Raw genomic sequence first — 21,967 nt, 5'->3', positions numbered from 1 at the left:
GCACTACTCATTTAAAGTTAATTTATATTAAATACCAGCACTTGGTTAAAAAGTTTTATTCACAAACTGTTTGCATGAACCATGTTAATCAACATCCGGGTTACATTGTATAACCTTATTTTTTACTAACATAACCTCCGCTAAATTACTTGAATTTTTAGCATTTTTTACACGTATGTTTGCATTAATGTAACTTCTTATGTATCTATGCTCAGTGTTTTTAAATTTGCTTATTAATATGCATGTACTATGTCGGGCTAATTACGCCCCCTCCCCTTTTCTTTCTGTAATTTGGTGGTCTTTTTAAATATAAATAGGAGCCGTCTCCATGACACATCATGCATCTGCAATTGAGAAAGGGTAATACTGTACCCGAAACGCGTCTTGCCCATGGATGTACATGCAGATCACTTTTATGAAAATAAAGTATAAGTTCTGCTAAATCCATCGAGTCATCCATTTCTTTTATTTGAAATTTTATTCATTATATGCCATATGGGATAGCGCCCTGATTTGAAGCCCCTCTTTTTGCTTTTCTGCTCAGTTCCTGACAGGGACAGAGGAGTCAGCAGAGAGCACTGTGGTAAGACAGAAAAGAAATTCAAAAAGAAAATAACTTCCTGTGCAGCATACAGCTGCTGATAAGTACTGGCAGGATTAAGATTTTTTAATAAAAGTAATTTACAAATCTGTTTAACTTTCTGGCAGCAGGTGATTTAAAAGCAATTGTTTTCCACTGGAGTACCCCTGTCACGATGCCGGCTGGCAGGTAGTGGATCCTCTGTGCCAGAGAGGGATTGGCGTGGACCGTGCTAGTGGATCGGTTCTAAGTCACTACTGGTTTTCACCAGAGCCCGCCGCAAAGCGGGATGGTCTTGCTGCGGCGGTAGTGACCAGGTCGTATCCACTAGCAACGGCTCAACCTCTCTGACTGCTGAAGATAGGCGCGGTACAAGGGAGTAGACAGAAGCAAGGTCGGACGTAGCAGAAGGTCGGGGCAGGCAGCAAGAATCGTAGTCAGGGGCAACGGCAGGAGGTCTGGAACACAGGCTAGGAACACACAAGGAAACGCTTTCACTGGCACAATGGCAACAAGATCCGGCGAGGGAGTGAAGGGGAAGTGAGGTATAAATAGGGAGTGCACAGGTGAACACACTAATTGGAACCACTGCGCCAATCAGCGGCGCAGTGGCCCTTTAAATCGCAGAGACCCGGCGCGCGCGCGCCCTAGGGAGCGGGGCCGCGCGCGCCGGGACAGGACAGACGGAGAGCGAGTCAGGTACGGGAGCCGGGATGCGCATCGCGAGCGGGCGCTACCCGCATCGCGAATCGCATCCCGGCTGGAGACGGTATCGCAGCGCACCGGGTCAGTGGAGCTGCCCGGAGCGCTGCGGTAGCGAGAGAGAAGCGAGCGCTCCGGGGAGGAGCGGGGACCCGGAGCGCTCGGCGTAACAGTACCCCCCCCCTTGGGTCTCCCCCTCTTCTTAGAGCCTGAGAACCTGAGGAGCAGACTTTTGTCTAGGATGTTGTCCTCAGGTTCCCAGGATCTCTCTTCAGGTCCACAGCCCTCCCAATCCACCAAAAAGAACTTTTTTCCTCTGACTGTCTTGGAGGCCAGTATCTCTTTCACTGAGAAGACGTCAGAAGAACCGGAGACAGGAGTGGGAGAAACTAATTTGGGAGAGAAACGGTTGATGATGAGTGGTTTAAGAAGAGAGACATGAAAGGCATTAGGAATACGGAGAGAAGGAGGAAGAAGAAGTTTGTAAGAGACAGGATTAATTTGGCACAAGACTTTGAAGGGACCAAGATAGCGTGGACCCAGTTTGTAACTGGGGACACGAAAGCGGACATATTTAGCGGAGAGCCATACCTTGTCTCCGGGAGCAAAAATGGGGGGAGCTCTTCTTTTCTTATCGGCAAACTTTTTCATGCGAGATGAAGCCTGTAAAAGAGAAACTTGGGTCTCTTTCCATATGGTGGAAAGATCACGAGTCACTTCATCTACCGCGGGCAAACCAGAGGGCAAGGGAGTAGGGAGGGGGGGAAGAGGGTGACGGCCGTACACCACGAAAAATGGGGATTTGGAGGAAGATTCAGAGACTCTAAAGTTATACGAGAATTCGGCCCATGGTAGAAGATCTGCCCAATCATCCTGGCGGGAGGAAACAAAATGTCGTAAATAATCACCCAAGACCTGGTTAATTCTTTCTACTTGTCCATTGGATTGAGGATGATATGCAGAAGAAAAGTTTAATTTAATCTTGAGTTGTTTACAGAGAGCCCTCCAGAATTTTGACACGAATTGGACGCCTCTATCCGAGACTATTTGTGTGGGCAACCCGTGAAGACGAAAAATGTGTACAAAAAATTGTTTAGCCAACTGAGGCGCTGAAGGAAGACCAGGAAGAGGGATGAAATGTGCCATCTTGGAGAATCGATCAACGACCACCCAAACAACAGTGTTGCCACGGGATGGGGGTAGGTCTGTAATAAAATCCATACCAATCAGAGACCAAGGCTGTTCGGGGACAGGCAGAGGATGAAGAAAACCAGCGGGCTTCTGGCGAGGAGTCTTATCCCGAGCACAGACAGTGCAGGCTCGCACAAAGTCCACGACATCCGTCTCCAGAGTCGGCCACCAATAGAAGCGAGAGATGAGTTGCACAGATTTCTTGATGCCTGTATGACCTGCGAGATGGGAGGAGTGACCCCATTTGAGGATTCCGAGGCGTTGGCGTGGAGAGACGAAGGTCTTTCCTGGAGGAGTTTGCCTGATGGAGGCTGGAGAAGTGGAGATCAGGCAGTCAGGAGGAATGATGTGCTGCGGAGAGAGTTCGACTTCCGAGGCATCCGAGGAACGAGAGAGAGCATCGGCCCTAATGTTCTTATCGACAGGCCGAAAGTGAATTTCAAAATTAAATCGGGCAAAGAACAGAGACCACTTGGCCTGGCGAGGATTCAGCCGTTGGGCAGACTGGAGATAGGAGAGGTTCTTGTGATCGGTGTAAATAATAACAGGAAATCTTGATCCCTCCAGCAGATGCCTCCATTCCTCAAGTGCTAATTTAATGGCTAGAAGCTCTCGATCCCCGATGGAGTAGTTCCTCTCCGCCGGAGAGAAGGTCCTAGAAAAAAAACCACAAGTAACAGCATGCCCGGAAGAATTTTTTTGTAGAAGGACCGCTCCAGCTCCTACAGAGGAGGCATCAACCTCCAATAGGAAGGGATTAGATGGGTCAGGTCTGGAGAGCACGGGAGCCGAAGAAAAGGCAGACTTGAGCCGTTTAAAGGCGTCTTCCGCTTGAGGAGGCCAAGACTTGGGATTGGCATTTTTTTTGGTTAAAGCCACGATAGGGGCCACAACGGTAGAAAAATGTGGAATAAATTGCCTGTAATAATTGGCGAACCCCAAAAAACGTTGGATAGCACGGAGTCCGGAGGGGCGTGGCCAATCTAAGACGGCAGAGAGTTTGTCTGGATCCATTTGTAGTCCCTGGCCAGAGACCAAGTATCCTAGGAAAGGAAGAGATTGGCATTCAAACAGACATTTCTCTATCTTGGCATAAAGTTGATTGTCACGAAGTCTCTGAAGAACCATACGGACATGCTGGCGGTGTTCTTCTAGATTGGCAGAAAAAATCAGGATATCGTCCAGATATACAACAACACAGGAGTATAAGAGATCACGAAAAATTTCATTAACAAAGTCTTGGAAGACGGCAGGGGCGTTGCACAGGCCAAAGGGCATGACCAGATACTCAAAGTGTCCATCTCTAGTGTTAAATGCCGTTTTCCATTCATCCCCCTCTCTGATGCGGATGAGATTATAAGCACCTCTTAAGTCCAGTTTGGTAAAGATGTGGGCACCTTGAAGGCGATCAAAGAGTTCAGAGATGAGGGGTAGAGGGTAACGGTTCTTTATCGTGATTTTATTAAGACCGCGGTAGTCAATGCAAGGGCGTAGAGAGCCATCTTTTTTGGACACAAAGAAAAATCCGGCTCCGGCAGGAGAGGAGGATTTACGGATAAAGCCTTTTTTTAAATTTTCCTGGATGTACTCCGACATAGCAAGAGTCTCTGGGGCGGACAGAGGATAGATTCTGCCCCGGGGTGGAGTAGTGCCCGGGAGGAGGTCAATAGGACAATCATAAGGCCTGTGAGGAGGTAGAGTCTCAGCTTGTTTTTTGCAAAAAACATCCGCAAAGTCCATATAGGCCTTAGGGAGACCGGTTACAGGGGGAACCACAGAGTCACGGCAAGGGGTACTGGGAACCGGTTTTAGGCAGTCCTTGAAACAAGAGGGCCCCCAACTCTTGATCTCCCCAGTGGACCAATCCAGGGTTGGGGAATGGAGTTGAAGCCAGGGTAGTCCAAGGAGGATTTCGGAAGTGCAATTGGGGAGGACCAAAAATTCAATCTTCTCGTGATGAGGTCCGATGCACATTAGAAGGGGCTCCGTGCGGAAACGTATGGTACAATCCAATCTTTCATTGTTTACACAATTGATGTAGAGGGGTCTGGCGAGACTGGTCACTGGGATGTTGAACTTGTTGACGAGAGCGGCCAAAATAAAATTTCCTGCAGATCCGGAATCCAAGAAGGCCATAGTAGAGAAGGAGAAGGCAGAGGCAGATATCCGCACAGGCACAGTAAGACGTGGAGAAGCAGAGTAGACATCAAGGACTGTCTCACCTTTGTGCGGAGTCAGCGTACGTCTTTCCAGGCGGGGAGGACGGATAGGACAATCCTTCAGGAAGTGTTCGGTACTGGCACAGTACAAGCAGAGATTCTCCATGCGGCGTCGTGTCCTCTCTTGAGGTGTCAGGCGAGACCGGTCGACCTGCATAGCCTCCACGGCGGGAGGCACAGGAACGGATTGCAGGGGACCAGAGGAGAGAGGAGCCGGGGAGAAAAAACGCCTTGTGCAAACAAAGTCCATATCCTGGCGGAGCTCCTGACGCCTTTCGGAAAAACGCATGTCAATGCGAGTGGCAAGATGGATGAGTTCATGTAGGTTAGCAGGGATTTCTCGTGCGGCCAGAACATCTTTAATGTTGCTGGATAGGCCTTTTTTAAAGGTCGCGCAGAGGGCCTCATTATTCCAGGATAATTCTGAAGCAAGAGTACGGAATTGTACGGCGTACTCGCCAACGGAAGAATTACCCTGGACCAGGTTCAACAGGGCAGTCTCAGCAGAAGAGGCTCGGGCAGGTTCCTCAAAGACACTTCGAATTTCCGAGAAGAAGGAGTGTACAGAGGCAGTGACGGGGTCATTGCGGTCCCAGAGCGGTGTGGCCCATGACAGAGCTTTTCCAGACAGAAGGCTGACTACGAAAGCCACCTTAGACCTTTCAGTAGGGAACTGGTCCGACATCTCCAAGTGCAGGGAACATTGGGAAAGAAAGCCACGGCAGAATTTAGAGTCCCCATCAAATTTATCCGGCAAGGATAGTCGTAGACCAGAAGCGGCCACTCGCTGCGGAGGAGGTGCAGGAGCTGGCGGAGGAGATGATTGCTGAAGCTGTGGTAGTAGCTGCTGTAGCATCACGGTCAGTTGAGACAGCTGTTGGCCTTGTTGCGCTATCTGTTGTGACTGCTGGGCGACCACCGTGGTGAGGTCGGCGACAACTGGCAGAGGAACTTCAGCGGGATCCATGGCCGGATCTACTGTCACGATGCCGGCTGGCAGGTAGTGGATCCTCTGTGCCAGAGAGGGATTGGCGTGGACCGTGCTAGTGGATCGGTTCTAAGTCACTACTGGTTTTCACCAGAGCCCGCCGCAAAGCGGGATGGTCTTGCTGCGGCGGTAGTGACCAGGTCGTATCCACTAGCAACGGCTCAACCTCTCTGACTGCTGAAGATAGGCGCGGTACAAGGGAGTAGACAGAAGCAAGGTCGGACGTAGCAGAAGGTCGGGGCAGGCAGCAAGAATCGTAGTCAGGGGCAACGGCAGGAGGTCTGGAACACAGGCTAGGAACACACAAGGAAACGCTTTCACTGGCACAATGGCAACAAGATCCGGCGAGGGAGTGAAGGGGAAGTGAGGTATAAATAGGGAGTGCACAGGTGAACACACTAATTGGAACCACTGCGCCAATCAGCGGCGCAGTGGCCCTTTAAATCGCAGAGACCCGGCGCGCGCGCGCCCTAGGGAGCGGGGCCGCGCGCGCCGGGACAGGACAGACGGAGAGCGAGTCAGGTACGGGAGCCGGGATGCGCATCGCGAGCGGGCGCTACCCGCATCGCGAATCGCATCCCGGCTGGAGACGGTATCGCAGCGCACCGGGTCAGTGGAGCTGCCCGGAGCGCTGCGGTAGCGAGAGAGAAGCGAGCGCTCCGGGGAGGAGCGGGGACCCGGAGCGCTCGGCGTAACAACCCCTTTAATTCCCTTAGCTTTTGGGCTCAATTTTTTCTGAAATGAACGATTCAGATTTAGGCATCGTCAGTGACATTGCTAGGGGGTAGCGGACCACACCAAGTGACCAAGTGGTAAGTCTTCCCAGCCTGTATTCAATTGTAATTTCATGTTAAGTCTCAATAAATAAACAAGTTCAAGAGGGGTCTGGATTCTTTTCTAGAAAAATACAATATTACAGGTTATGGATACTAGATTTATGTTGATTCAATGTTGATTCAAGGATTTATTCTGATATTAGACTCTATATTGGAGTTGGGAAGGAATTTTTCCTCTGTCATGGAGCAATTGGCATCAGCTAATGTTTTTTTTTGCCTGCCTATGGATCAACACAGTAGGGTTTAAAACCTTAACAACCATGGACGTGTATACACATCCATGTGCCGTTAAGTAGGTATGGCCCCAGCTCCCGACTCGAACCCGCACCATACTGGCCAGCCCCCAGCTGATTCCTGTAGCTGGGGGTCGGCGTTAATAGGCGACATGCGGCGATCGCCATGGATGGCTATTAACCCTTTAGATCGCCGCTTTCAAAGGTGACAGCGGTGTCAAAAGGTACCTTTAAAGGGGTTATCCAGGAAAAAAACTCTTTTATATATATCAACTGGCTCCAGAAAGTTAAACAGATTTGTAAATTATTTCTATTAAAAAATCTTAATCCTTTCAGTACTTATCAGCTGATGAAGTTGAGTTGTTCTTTTCTGTCTAAGTGCTCTCTGATGACACGTGTCTCTGGAACCGCCCAGTTTAGAAGCAAATCCCCATAGCATTCAACTCTGTGCAGTTCCCGAGACAAGCAGAGATGTCAGCAGAGAGCACTGTTGCCAGACAGAAAAGAACAACTCAACTTCAGCAGCTGATAATTATTGAAAGGATTAAGATTTTTTAAAAGAAGTAATTTACAAATCTGTTTAACTTTCTGGAGCCAGTTGATATATAAAACATTTTTTTCCCTGGAATACCCCTTTAAGTGCTCCCTGGTGGTGTAGTAGGGTGGATCGCGGGGATGGGGTGGGGGTGTGTGCGATCCACTTCTGAGGTAGCCAGAGGGCTTACCTCTCCTTCCACAACGGCTGCTGCGCTGTGGTTGATAAAGCCCGGCCGGACCAGGCTTTATAAATCAAGCACAGAGCAAACAGATCAATGGGGTTTTATGGAACCCCATTGATCTGTATGAGAAATCAAATGATTCCTCCTAAAAGTCCCCTAAGGGGACTAAAAGTGTAAAAAAAAAAGTTTTACAAAAGTTTGAAAAACACACATTAACCACTGCCTTATAAATATATAAACATAATAAAAATAAACATATGTGGTATCGCCGCGAGCCTAAATGTCTGAACTATAAAAATATAAGGTTAATGAAACCGCACGGTCAATGGTGTACACGGGGGGGGGGCTATCACGCCCCCTCCCGTATGCTTGCATTGAGGGGCGGAGCGTGACATCACACGGGGGCGGGGGCGTGACGTCACACGCCCCCGGCCCTGTGGTCGACCGTAATCAGTCCCGGAGCGAACACGCTTCGGGGACTGATTACAAACGGGGTGCCGCGTGCATGATCACGGGCGTCCCCAGCTGCGGATAGGGGATAAGATGTGTAAGCACCGGAGTACCCCTTTAAGGGGTTAAAATAGAACTCGATGAAGTCTTGTCTTATTTTCAACCTTACAAACTATGTTACTATGTAAGCAAATCCTTAGGACATACTTACAATTGAATCATCAGTTGTTTGTGTCCTCTACACCCAGCTGGCTCTCTTCCTGCACAATGTGGGCAGGGATTATTTGTTGAAAGGAATGTTAGATGCATGGGTCCTGCCAGCTCCTGCATGGAAGCAGGTGAATATAGCAGTACACACTGCAGTGTACCATGTGTAATGTATTATTACCAGTACATGTTCCTTCTATATATGAAATCTGCTCTTTTTTGTGAGGCATATGTCTGCCATGTTCCTAATGTATCAATGAATTCAGTGTGCGAGTAGCATGTTTAGTATGTATATGGTCAGTATGTGAGTGGTGTATGTGGTATGTGTACCCTGTCTGAGTGGTATGTGTACACTGTGTGAATGGTATATTCAGTAAGTATACTCTGTGTAAGTGGTAAATGTGGTATGTGTACCCTGTGTGAGTGGTGTATTTGGTGTGCGTACCCTGTGTGAGTGGTGTTTGCGGCATTTGTACACTGTGTGAGTGGTGTATGTACTATGTGTACCCTGTATGAGGGGAGTGTGTTAGGTATGTGCAGTGTGTGTTCCAAGGGTGAATGGTATGAGTTTAGTGCTTAGTAAAGTGTGCTGGCTGTTTGATTGCTATATTTATGAGTGATGGCAATGTGGATTAAGGTGATGTCTGTGTCCCTTTTTTATTTATATACATGGGGGTGTGTTAAAATAAAAAATAAGTCACCTACCTCTCTTCCCATGCAATTTCCATTCTGATGCCTCCCGGCCAGTGGGCTAGTGTTACTGCACCAGGTGACCCCACCAACCCAAGTAACGCCACTGGGCATGATACTTAGGGACAAACGGGGAGTTTATCAAAACTTGTGCAGAGGAAAAGTTAACCAGTTGCTCATAGCAACCAATCAGCTTTGCTTCTGTAATTTTTGAAAAAGGCAAAGCGATCTGATTGGTTGCTATGGGCAACTGGTCAACCTTTTTTCAGCACAGATGTAACGTTTCAGAAGACAGGAACCCCCGATGGATGTGGATCCTCTGGACCTGTGTGGCAGATGACTCGGACTGTACCAGGGAGCGGGGTCTAAGGTGCCGCTGGTTTTTACCAGAGCTCGCTGCAGAGCGGGATTGACTTGCTGCGGCAGGCGGCACCCAGGTTGCTACCCCTGGCACAGCTCAACCACACAGGTGGCTAAGGAGATGCAAGGCACAGGAGGGACAAGACAGCTCGTAGTCAGGATAGCAGAAGGTCAGGGCAGGCGGCACAGAAACGTAGTCAGGAACGTAGCAAATGGTCAGTAGGCAGGCGGCAAGGAGCAAGTTCAGGTCACGGAGCAAAGGATCAAATACACAGCAAGGCAATAACAGGAATGCTTTCTCTCAGGCTCAAGGCAACAAAGATCCAGCAGGGAAGTGAGGAGGGTGGAGGAATCTATCAATTAGTCACAGGTGAATTACACTAATGAGCGCACTGGCCCTTTAAATCTTAAAGCTCCGCTGTGTGAGCACCCTAAGGAACGAGGACACGAGCGCCGAAGCAGAGAGGCAGAGGCAGGGGCAGAAGAAGCACCAGGTGAGTGACGGACTGGGGCTTGCATGCGGGAGCATCCCGCAATGCCTGTCCCAGCACCACCGGCAGCAGCAGGTAACGGGATCATGCGCTCACAGCCAGCGTGTGCGGGCCAGGGCGCATAACATAACAGTACCCCTTCCCTTTGGTCTCCCCCTCATTTTACGAGTCAGAAAACTCCTAAGAAGGTCACGGTCCAGGATATTCTCCTCAGGCTCCAAAGATCTCTATTCAGGACCGTAACCCTCCCAGTTGACCAAAAAAAATTGTTTACCTCTCAGTTTTTGTAGCAAGAATCTCTTTAACCTGGAAGATGTCAGAAGAGCCAGAGACAGGTGTGGGGAAAAGATTCTTCTGAGAAAACCGGTTTATGACAAGAGACTTGAGGAGAAGAATTGGGAATACGTAACGTAGGTTAGATGGAGGTAGACGGAGTTTGTAGGAGACAGGGTTGATTTTTTGTAGAATCTGGAAGTGACCAAGGTAGCGAGGACCGAGCTTGTAACAGGGGATCTTGAAGGAGATGTACTTGGATGAAAGCCACACCATGTCCCCAAAAGAGAAGGACTGAGGAGGTCTTCTACTTTTATATGTTTACGCCTTTATGCGTGAAGAAGCCTGGGAAAATGACTGTTGGGTCTGTTGCCAGATGGTAGAGAAGTCACGGACCAGCTCATCAACAGCAGGCACACCGGACGAAACTGGGAGAGGAAGAGGAGGACGGAGATGGAGTCAGTAAACAACAAAAAAGGGTGACGACCTCGTGGACTTGGAATCCTTATGATTATATGAGAATTCAGCCCAGGGTAGAAGGTCGACCCAATCATCTTGACGAGCTGAAACAAAATGCCGAAAATAAGTCTCTAGGATTTGATTAACCCTCTCCACCTGACCGTTGGACTGAGGCTGGTAGGCCGAGGAGAAGTCCAGATTGATGTCCAGACGGTTACAAAGGGCTCTCCAGAACTTAGAGACAAACTGCACACCTCGATCCAAAACGATATGCTGAGGAAGACCATGTAAACAAAAGATATGCAACAAGAAGTACTTTGCCAGCTGCGAGGCAGAAGGAAGACCTGGTAGAGGAATGAAATGAGCCATCTTGGAAAACCAATCTACAACGACCCAGATGACAGTGTTATTCTGAGATGGAGGCAAATCGGTGATGAAATCCATTGCAATATGGGACCAGGGAGTCTCTGGAATGGATAAAGGCTGTAAGAGTCCTCCAGGTCTCTGTCGAGGAGTTTTGTCACAGGCACAAGTTTCACAGTAACGGACAAAATCAGAAACCTCACGTTCAAGATGGGGCCACCAGTAGTGCTGAGAGATAAGTAGTAGAGTCTTGCGTATTCCAGGGTGTCCTGCTGTCAAGGAAGAATGACCCCATTTCAGGACCTTGAGTCTCAATCTGGTGGGCACAAAGGATTTTCCCGAAGGAACTTTCTGAATCTCGGCAGGAGAGGCAGAAATTAAATGGTCAGGAGGAATAATATGCCTAGGCGTGGAGTCCAAACCAATGACGTCAGAGGACCTGGAGAGAGCATCAGCCCTGATGTTCTTGTCTGCTGGACGGAAGAGAATGAAGAAGTTGAACCTAGAAAATAACAGTGACCACCTTGCCTGGCGGGGGTTCAAGTGCTGAGAAGACTGAAGGTATAGTGGGGATCAAAAGTTTGGGCACCCCAGGTAAAAATTTGTTTTAATGTGCATAAAGAAGCCAAGGAAAGATGGAAAAATCTCCAAAAGGCATCAAATTACAGACTAGACATTCTTATAATATGCCAACAAAAGTTAGATTTTATTTCCATCGTTTACACTTTCAAAATAGCAGAAAACAAAAAAATAGCGTCTGCTAAATATTTGATGCCGTTTGGAGATTTTTCCATCTTTCCTTGGCTTCTTTATGCACATTAATACACATTTTACCTGGGGTGCCCAAACTTTTGATCCCCACTGTATAGACGATTCTTATGGTCGGAGTAGACGATGACCGGATGAGAAGAACCTTCCAATAAATGTTGCCATCCTCCAAAGCTAGCTTGATAGCGAGGAGTTCACAATCTCCAATGGAGTAATTCCTCTCAGCAGCAGAGAAGGTCTTGGAGAAGAACCCACAAGTAACAGTCTTGCCCTTGGCGTTTTTCTGAGTAAGTACGGCACCCGCTCCAATAGACGAGGCATCAACCTCCAAAGCAAAGGGCCTCTCCGGATCAGGTCTTGTAAGCACGGGAGCAGAGTCAAACGCAGACTTTAAACAGAAGAAGGCCTCTTAAGCCTCTTGATTCCAAGACTTAGGAATAGATGCCCTCTTAGTGAGAGCCACAATTGGAGCAACCAAGGCTGAAAAATGTGGGATAAACTGACGATAATAGTTTGCGAATCCCAAAAAGCGTTGAATAGCACGTAGGCCCGAAGGACCAGGCAAATCCAATACTGCAGACAACTTATCTGGATCCATCTGCAGACCCTGATGAGAGACAATGAGGCCAAGAAACAGAAGACTAGATTTCTCGAACAGACATTTCTCCAGTTTGGCGTAGAGATGAGTATTCCGTAGTTGCTGAAGAACCAGACGAACATGAGTACCATGCTCCTCTAAGTTGGAAGAAAAGATCAGGATGTCATCTAGGTATACGACAACACAGGTGTAGAGAAGATCACAGAAGATATCATTGACAAACTCTTGAAAAATTTCTGGAGCATTGCAAAAGACCAAAAGGCATTACGAGATACTCAAAATGTCCATCACAAGTATTGAACGCCATTTTCCATTCATCTCCCTTGCGGATACGAATGAAGTTATACGCTCCACGTAAGTCCAACATGGAGAAGACCTTGGCACCATGTAGACAGTCAAAAAGTTCTGAGATAAGAGGTAGAGGGTAACGGTTCTTGACTGTGATTTTGCTAAGTCCTGTCACGATTCGGCTGGCTGAAGGTGGATCCTCTGTGCCAGAGAGGTATTGGCGTGGACCGTGTTGGTGGACCGGTTCTAAGTTGCTACTGGTATTCACCAGAGCCCGCCGCAAAGCGGGATGGTCTTGCAGCGGCGGTAGCAACCAGGTCGTATCCACCAGCAACGGCTCAACCTCTCTGACTGCTGAAGATAAGCGCGGTACAAGGGAGTAGACAAGAGCAAGGTCGGACGTAGCAGAAGGTCAGGGCAGGCAGCAAGGCTCGTAGTCAGGGGCAACGGCAGGAGGTCTGGAACACAGGCTAGGAACACACAAGGAAACGCTTTCACTGGCACAATGGCAACAAGATCCGGCGAGGGAGTGCAGGGGAAGTGAGGTATAAGTAGGGAGTGCACAGGTGAACATACTGATTAAGCCTGCTGCGCCAATCAGTGGCGCAGTGGCCTTTTAAATTGCAGAGACCCGGCACGCGCGCACCCTAAGGAGCGGGGCCGCGCGCGCCGGGACAAGACAGACGGGGAACGGGTCAGGTACGGGAGCGAGCGGGCGCCTCCCGCATCGCGAATCGCATCCCGGCTGGGAGTGATATTGCAGTGCACCCGGTCAGCAGGTCTGACCGGGGCGCTGCGAATGAGAGGATGCTGCGAGCGCTCCGGGGAGGAGCGGGGACCCGGAGCGCTCGGCGTAACAAGTCCCCTGTAGTCAATGCATGGACAGAGTGAGCCAACCTTCTTCCCTACAAAGAAGAAACCTGCTCCTGCAGGAGAAGAGGACTTACGGATAAATCTCTTTTGGAGATTCTCCTGAATATACTCAGCCATGGCTTTGGTCTAGGGAAGATCAATAGGGCAGTAGTAAGGACGATGTGGAGGCAGAAAACGTCAGAGAAATCTTTGTAAGGTGGTGGCACGACAGGTAAAGTAGGAGGAGGAAAAAAATATTTAGACTGAACTGATTGGAGGCAAAGATTTTGACAGGATTGTCCCCAACAAATAATCTCTCCAGTTCTCCAATCCAGCTGTGGAGAATGGCGTTGCAGCCAAGGAAGGTTAAGAAGTATCTCTGAAGTACAGTGTGGCAGAACATAGAATTCAATCTTTTCTTTGTGCAATACTCCCACTTGCATGACAAGAGATTCAGTACGGAAGTGAACCATACAGTCCAGATTTTGTCCATTAACAGAGGAGATGAACAAGGGCTAGGCAAGCCGAGTAAGAGGAAGATGATACTTGTGGACCATAGATGCATCAATAAAGTCACCTGCTGATCCAGAATCCAAAAATGCTGTAGCACTGAAGGAAAACTTTGCTGAAGCGAAGACTTGTACAGAAATAGTTAAGCGTGGAGAGGTAGTATTCACACCCAGGGACACCTCTCCCACAAACCCTAGGTGTGGGCGTTTCCTGGACACAGTGGGCGAGCTGTACAGTCCTTGAGGAAGTGCTACGGGCTAGCACAATACAAGCACAAATTCTCACTACGTTGTCATGACTTCTCCTGTTGCGTAAGATGAGAACATTCCACTTGCATAGCCTCTTCGACAAGAGGCGCTGGAAACAGAAGAGGAGGATGTTGAAACACGGGTGCTAGATGAGGATATCTTCTTGTTCGCTCAGGTCCCCTCTCTAATTTCCTCCTGTCTCTCAGCAAAACGCACATCAATGCGAGTGGCCAAGTGGAAAAGTTGAGTCAAAGAGGAATGAGGATCACGTGCAGCGAGGGCATCTTTAATCCTGCTTGACAGTCCTTTTTTTAATGTGGCACACAAGGCCTCATCATTCCATGCAAGTTCAGAGGGAAAAGTGCAGAATTGAACCGTAGTCACCAACAGAACTCCCTTGACAGAGATTCAGCAAATCCGTCTCAGCAGAAGAGGCACGTGCGGGTTCTTCAAAGACACAGCGAAATTCTGCCAAGAAGGTCAACAAATTGGAGGATACCGGATCACCACGGTCCCAAAGGTTGTTCCCAGGCCAGGGCTATTCCGGACAGTAGACTAATGACAAAGGCCACCTTAGCCTGTTCCGTCGGAAACTGTTCAGACATGAGCTCCAAGTACATGGAGCACTGTGTAACGAAGCCTCTGCATGATTTGGAATCCCTATCATACTGGGAAGGTAACGAAAGGCGTAGCTGGAAGCCAGAAGACACTGCAGGAACTGGTGGTGGGAGTGGGCCAGGCTGCGGTACCTGCTGTTGTAAGGCCAAAAACTGTTGCATCATAGCAGAAAGTTGAGAAAGTTGCTGCGCCTGTCGGGCCACCTGCTGCGACTGATGTACCACAATGGAGGGAAGATTTGCAACTTCAGGCAGGGGTACCTCAGCGGGATCCATGGCCGGATCTTACTGTAAAACTCACGTTTCAGAAGACAGGAACCCCAGTGGATGTGGATCCGCTGTACCTGTGTGGCAGATGACTCGGACCATACCAGGGAACGGAGTCTAAGGTGCCGCTGGTTTTCACCAGAGCCCACCGCAAAGCGGGATGGACTTGCTGCGGCAGGTGGCACCCAGATCGCTACCCCTGGCACGGCTCGACCACACAGGCGGCTGAGGAGATGCGAGGCACCGGAGGGATAAGACAGCTCGTAGTCAGGATAGCAGAAGGTCAGAGCAGAAACGTAGCAAATGGTCAGTAGGCAGGTGGCAAGAAGCTAGGTAAGGTCACAGAGCAAAGAATCAGATACACAGCAAGGCAATAACAGGAATGATTTCTCTCAGGCTCAAGGCAACAAAGATTCGGCAGGGAAGTGAGGAGGGTAGAGGAATTTATCAATGAGCCACAGGTGAATTGCACTAATGAGCGCACTGGCCCTTTAAATCTTAAAGCTCTGGGGGACCGGGACACACGTGCCGGAGCAGAGAGGCAGAGTCAGGGGCAGGAGAAGCACCAGGTGAGTGATGGACTGGGGCTTGCATGCGGGCGTGTCCCACGATACGAGTCCCAGCCCCGCCGGCAGCAGCAAGTAACGGGACCATGCGCTCATGGCAGGGGCGGACATATCGCCTGTGCAGCCGGTTCAGCTGCACAGGGGCCCAGAGTGAGAGGGGGCCCGCTGCCCTCTCCAGGTCCGGCCCCAGAGGCGAGCATTAGGCCACATACCACCGCATACTCCCGACCACAGCAAGTTTGACAGCACCCGGATGGACGCTGCGTTCAAGGGGGGGAGGGGGGGGGGGTTGGGGTTAGGGGGTCCAGAGGGGGCCACGGCCCCCCCTACATCATGATTGCCCCCCCTTGTGCCCCCCCTAGCAGCAGTAGGTCACTAGCAGCTCTCATGGCCACCAATAAGGGGCCCGAGCTCCCGCTGCACCCAACGCCCCCCGGAGCCATCAACTCCGGCATCCTTTTTTTAAATAAATCTTCAGCCTGCAGCCCTGTCACCACGCAGGGGCCGCGCTATGCAGACTGGGAAGAGCAGACAGGAAGCTCCTCCCCTCTCTCACTCCCCTGTATGCTGGACCTTGTGGAGCAAGCCCGCTGTGTGTATACAGGCCCGGACACCACCAGTATGGAAGACTTACCTGCCCAGTGCCCACTGCTGATGCTGCCCTTTTAAAGTAAGTAACTTGCTTGGGGGAGAGGGGGAAAGTTGTAGGAGACAGTGAGAGGTAGTTCAGTGTTTCCCAACCAGGGGGCCTCCAGCTGTTGCAAAACTACAACTCCCAGCATTCCTTTGGCTTTATGAGCATACTGGGAGTTGTAGTTTTGCAACAGCTGGAGGCCCCCAGGTTGGGAAACACTGATCTATCTATCTATCAATATATTATATATCTATCTCCTATCTATCTATCTATCTATCTATCTATCTATCTATCTATCTATCTATCTCATATCTATCCATCCATCCATCTATCTATATCCATCTATTTATGCATCTATCTATCTATCTATCTATCTATTTATCTTTCTCATATCTATCTATCTATCCTCATATCTATCTCATATCTATCTATCTCTCATATCTATCTATCTATCTATCTATCTATCTATCTAGACAAAGAATAAGTCAGCCAGCACTTTAGTTGATACCAAACTATTATATGGACCTGGCCTACAGGTGCATGCTACTAGGCTAGATATACAGCAACAGAAGAATGCAGCAGCACACTGCCAGCACAAAGATATAGGTGCAACATGAATATGCAGTTAAAACATGAAGAGCTATACAGCTATGGTGTAATAGATGCAAATGTGAAACTATGAAATAGTGAGGCACTTAGCTCGCAAATTTGTCTCCGCCGGCGGTCAAATAGCTTGGACCGTCCCACCGCGATAAGGTGGCCTCCTTGGGACATCTTTGTGCTGGCAGTGTGCTGCTGCATTCTTCTGTTGCTGTATATCTAGCCAGTAGCGTGCACCTGTAGGCCAGGTCCATATAATAGCTTGGTATCAACTAAAGTGCTGGCTGACTTATTCTTTGTCTGTATTGCACATACGGGGAGTGGCTACCTCCATGTTGGCCTTGCACCCCACCCACCTCTATCAGGTGTGTATATAAGGTGTCTTGGATGTTCCAGACCCTGCCATGCTTACTGAACTGTTCACACAGAGGCATATTCACAGTGTAGGGTCCGACCCAAGGAGGCCACCTTATCGCGGTGGGACGGTCCAAGCTATTTGACCGCCGGCGGAGACAAATTTGCGAGCTAAGTGCCTCACTATTTCATAGTTTCACATTTGCATCTATTACACCATAGCTGTATAGCTCTTCATGTTTTAACTGCATATTCATGTTAAACCTATATCTTTGTGCTGGCAGTGTGCTGCTGCATTCTTCTGTTGCTGTATATCTATCTATCTATCTCATGTCTATCTATCTATCTCATATCTATCTATCTCATATCTATCTATCTATATCTATCTATCTAACTCAGATAGATGAGAGAGAGACAGAAAAATAAATAGATATGAGAGATAGATAGGTAGATGGATGATATATAGATAGATACATAAATATAAATATATATATATATATATATATATATATATATATATATATAGATATGAGATAGATAGAAAGATAGATAAATAGATGATATATAGAAAGAGAGATCATATATAGAAAGATACTTAAATAGATGGATAGATAGATGATAGACAGATCGATAGATAGATGATAGATACATAGATATGATATAGATAGATAGATGATAGATAGATATGATATAGACAGATAGATAGATTAGATAGATAGATAGATAGATAGATAGATAGGAGATAGATGGATATGCTATAGATAGATGGATATGATATAGATACATTTATATGATATAGATAGATAGATCAGTTTCCCAACCAGGGGGCCTCCAGCTGTTGCAAAACTACAACTCCCAGCATTCCTTTGGCTTTATGAGCATACTGGGAGTTGTAGTTTTGCAACAGCTGGAGGCCCCCCTAGTTGGGAAACACTGATCTATATCAACCATCTATCTATTATCTATCTATCTATCTATCCCAAAAAAAAAAAAAAAATAATCAAGAGACCAGCAGCACACAGAAAAATTAGTGCAAAAAAAGGGGAGATTTATTGCATTATCCCAGTGTGCAAAAGAAGCGACGTTTCAGCGACCTCTCGTCGCCGTTCTCAAGGAGCTTGTACACTGGGATAATGCAATAAATCTCCACCTTTTTTGCACTAATTTTTCTGTGTGCTGCTGGTCTCTTGCTTTTTTTCTAGTACAAGTGAACCTCTCACCAAGGTCCACACCCAGCGTGCACCATTACATTGGTTTTCTTAATTTTGTTGTGCTGCTCTTCTGGAGTTTTTTTTTTTTTTTTATCTATCTAGCTATCTATCTCATATCTATCTATCTATCTATATATCTAGCTAGCTATCTCATATCTATCTATCTCATATCTATCTATCTATATCATATCTATCTATCTATCTATCCATCCATCTATCTATATCCATCTATTTATGTATCTATCTATCTTTCTATTTATCTATCTATCTCATATCTATCTCAGATAGATGAGAGATAGATGAAAGATAGATAGATATGAGAGATATACAGCAACAGAAGAATGCAGCAGCACACTGCCAGCACAAAGATATAGATGAAACATGAAAATGCAGTTAAAACATGGAGAGCTATACAGCTATGGCGTAATAGATGCAAATGTGAAACTATGAAATAGTGAGGCACTTAGCTCGCAAATTTGTCTCCGCCGGCGGTCAAATAGCTTGGACCGTCCCACCGCGATAAGGTGGCCTCATTGGGATGGACCCTACACTGTGAATATGCCTCTGTGTGAACATTTCAGTAAGCATGGCAGGGTCTGAAACATCCAAGACACCTTATATACACACCTGATAGAGGTGGGTGGGGTGCAAGGCCAACATGGAGGTAGCCACTCCCCCGTATGTGCAATACAGACAAAGAATAAGTCAGCCAGCACTTTAGTTGATACCAAACTATTATATGGACCTGGCCTACAGGTGCACGCTACTAGGCTAGATATACAGCAACAGAAGAATGCAGCAGCACACTGCCAGCACAAAGATATAGATGAAACATGAATATGCGTTAAAACATGGAGAGCTATACAGCTATGGTGTAATAGATGCAAATGTGAAACTATGAAATAGTGAGGCACTTAGCTCGCAAATTTGTCTCCGCCGGCGGTCAAATAGCTTGGACCGTCCCACCGCGATAAGGTGGCCTCATTGGGACGGACCCTACACTGTGAATATGCCTCTGTGTGAACAGTTCAGTAAGCATGGCTTTGCATCTATTCATAGCTGTATAGCTCTCCATGTTTTAACTGCATATTCATGTTTCATCTATATCTTTGTGCTGGCAGTGTGCTGCTGCATTCTTCTGTTGCTGTATATCTAGCCAGTAGCGTGCACCTGTAGGCCAGGTCCATATAATAGTTTGGTATCAACTAAAGTGCTGGCTGACTTATTCTTTGTCTGTATTGCACATACGGGGGAGTGGCTACCTCCATGTTGGCCTTGCACCCCACCCACCTCTATCAGGTGTGTATATAAGGTGTCTTGGATGTTTCAGACCCTGCCATGCTTACTGAACTGTTCACACAGAGGCATATTCACAGTGTAGGGTCCGTCCCAATGAGGCCACCTTATCGCGGTGGGACGGTCCAAGCTATTTGACCGCCGGTGGAGACAAATTTGCGAGCTAAGTGCCTCACTATTTCATAGTTTCACATTTGCATCTATTACACCATAGCTGTATAGCTCTCCATGTTTTAACTGTATATTCATGTTTCATCTATATCTTTGTGCTGGCAGTGTGCTGCTGCATTCTTCTGTTGCTGTATATCTAGCCTAGTAGCGTGCACCTGTAGGCCAGGTCCATATAATCATTTGGTATCAACTAAAGTGCTGGCTGACTTATTCTTTGTCTAGATATGAGAGATAGATAGATGATATATAGATATATAGATAGATATGAGATAGATAGAAAGATAGATTAATAGATGATAGATAGATGATAGATAGATATGATATAGATAGATGATAGATAGATATGATATAGATAGATAGATATATAGATAGGAGATATATGGATAGATAGATGATTGATAGATAGATAGATCAGTGTTTCCCAACCAGGGGGCCTCCAGCTGTTGCAAAACTACAACTCCCAGTATGCTCATAAAGCCAAAGACATGCTGGGAGTTGTCGTTTTGGAATAGCTAGAGGCCCCCTGGTTGGGATACACTGATCTATCTATCTAGCTATCTCATATCTATCTATCTATCTATCTATCTCATATCTATTATCTATCTATATATCATCTATCTATCTATTTACAAAACTAAAGATCCAGCGGCACTCCCAGATAAGGTGCAAAAACACAGTGTTTTATTCCCCCATGTATGTGTGACGTTTCGATAGCATCTCGCCATCTTCATCATACGTACAGTTGTACATTCTGTAGTCTTTGTGACATCACTGTGCTTCATAATAAACTGTGACATCACTGTGCTTCATAATAAACTGTGACATCACTGTGCTTCATAATAAACTGTGACATCACTGTGCTTCATAATAAACTGTGACATCACTGTGCTTCATAATAAACTGTGACATCACTGTGCTTCATAATAAACTGTGACATCACTGTGCTTCATAATAAACTGACATCACTGTGCTTCATAATAAACTGACATCACTGTGCTTCATAATAAACTGTGACATCACTGTGCTTCATAATAAACTGTGACATCACTGTGCTTCATAATAAACTGTGACATCACTGTGCTTCATAATAAACTGTGACATCACTGTGCTTCATAATAAACTGTGACGTCACTGCGCTTCATAATAAACTGTGACGTCACTGTGCTTCATAATAAACTGTGACGTCACTGTGCTTCATAATAAACTGTGACGTCACTGCTTCATAATAAACTGTGACGTAACTGTGCTTCATAATAAACTGTGACATCACTGTGCTTCATAATAAACTGTGACATCACTGTGCTTCATAATAAACTGTGACATCACTGTGCTTCATAATAAACTGTGACATCACTGTGCTTCATAATAAACTGTGACATCACTGTGCTTCATAATAAACTGTGACATCACTGTGCTTCATAATAAACTGTGACATCACTGTGCTTCATAATAAACTGTGACATCACTGTGCTTCATAATAAACTGTGACATCACTGTGCTTCATAATAAACTGTGACCTCGCTGTGCTTCATAATAAACTGTGACATCGCTGTGCTTCATAATAAACTGACATCGCTGTGCTTCATAATAAACTGTGACATCACTGTGCTTCATAATAAACTGTGACATCACTGTGCTTCATAATAAACTGTGACATCACTGTGCTTCATAATAAACTGTGACATCACTGTGCTTCATAATAAACTGTGACATCACTGTGCTTCATAATAAACTGTGACATCACTGTGCTTCATAATAAACTGTGACATCACTGTGCTTCATAATAAACTGTGACATCACTGTGCTTCATAATAAACTGTGACATCACTGTGCTTCATAATAAACTGTGACATCACTGTGCTTCATAATAAACTGTGACATCACTGTGCTTCATAATAAACTGTGACCTCGCTGTGCTTCATAATAAACTGTGACCTCGCTGTGCTTCATAATAAACTGACATCGCTGTGCTTCATAATAAACTGTGACATCACTGTGCTTCATAATAAACTGTGACATCACTGTGCTTCATAATAAACTGTGACATCACTGTGCTTCATAATAAACTGTGACATCACTGTGCTTCATAATAAACTGTGACATCACTGTGCTTCATAATAAACTGTGACATCACTGTGCTTCATAATAAACTGTGACATCACTGTGCTTCATAATAAACTGTGACATCACTGTGCTTAATAATAAACTGTGACATCACTGTGCTTC

Source organism: Hyla sarda, chromosome 3, assembly GCF_029499605.1.
Source record: "Hyla sarda isolate aHylSar1 chromosome 3, aHylSar1.hap1, whole genome shotgun sequence".
Lineage (NCBI taxonomy): Eukaryota > Metazoa > Chordata > Amphibia > Anura > Hylidae > Hyla > Hyla sarda.
The sequence above is the reverse complement of the archived record's forward strand: the minus strand, read 5'-3'. Positions refer to the sequence as shown.